We start from the raw sequence: 709 nt of genomic DNA, 5'->3' as shown, positions 1-709 counted from the left end.
TAAAGAATACAGATCTTTGGACGGTTAGAAGTTACATCAAGCAGCATACATGTTCTGTTGTTACTACAAGAACACTGCATGATAGAAGGAAAGGCACATCACAAATCGTTGCATCTGTTTTGGCTCAAGATTATCCTGGTACATTTGACACACCAGTTCCCAAAGTTCTGATCGATTTGGTTCATCGAAAGGTTGGTGTGCATGTTTCATACACCTCAGCATGGAGAGGAAAAAGAGAAGCTGCTAATGAAGTGCGAGGAAGTCCAGAAGAGAGTTTTACTTTATTATACTGCTATATGCACATGCTGGAGCAGAATGGAGAGGAAAAAGAGAAGCTGCTAATGAAGTGCGAGGAAGTCCAGAAGAGAGTTTTACTTTATTATACTGTTATATGCACATGCTGGAGCAGACGAATATTGGCACAAGAACTCGTGTGGTAGTGGATGAGGCCAACAAATTTAAGTATCTGTTTTTTGCCCTGGGAGCTAGCATAGAAGGGTTCAGTGCGATGAGGAAAGTCCTGATTGTGGATGGAACACACCTGAAGAATGTTTATGGTGGAGTTCTCCTCGTTGCGACTGCTCAGGATCCTGATCATCACCACTACCCAATTGCGTTTGGTGTAGCAGATGGTGAGAATGATGAAAGCTGGATATGGTTTATGGAACAGTTGAAATCAGTGATATCCGATGTCCCGGGATTGGTATTT

The sequence above is a fragment of the Brassica oleracea genome, chromosome C8, assembly GCF_000695525.1.
Source record: "Brassica oleracea var. oleracea cultivar TO1000 chromosome C8, BOL, whole genome shotgun sequence".
Taxonomy (NCBI): domain Eukaryota; kingdom Viridiplantae; phylum Streptophyta; class Magnoliopsida; order Brassicales; family Brassicaceae; genus Brassica; species Brassica oleracea.
This window is presented reverse-complemented; position numbering follows the sequence as displayed.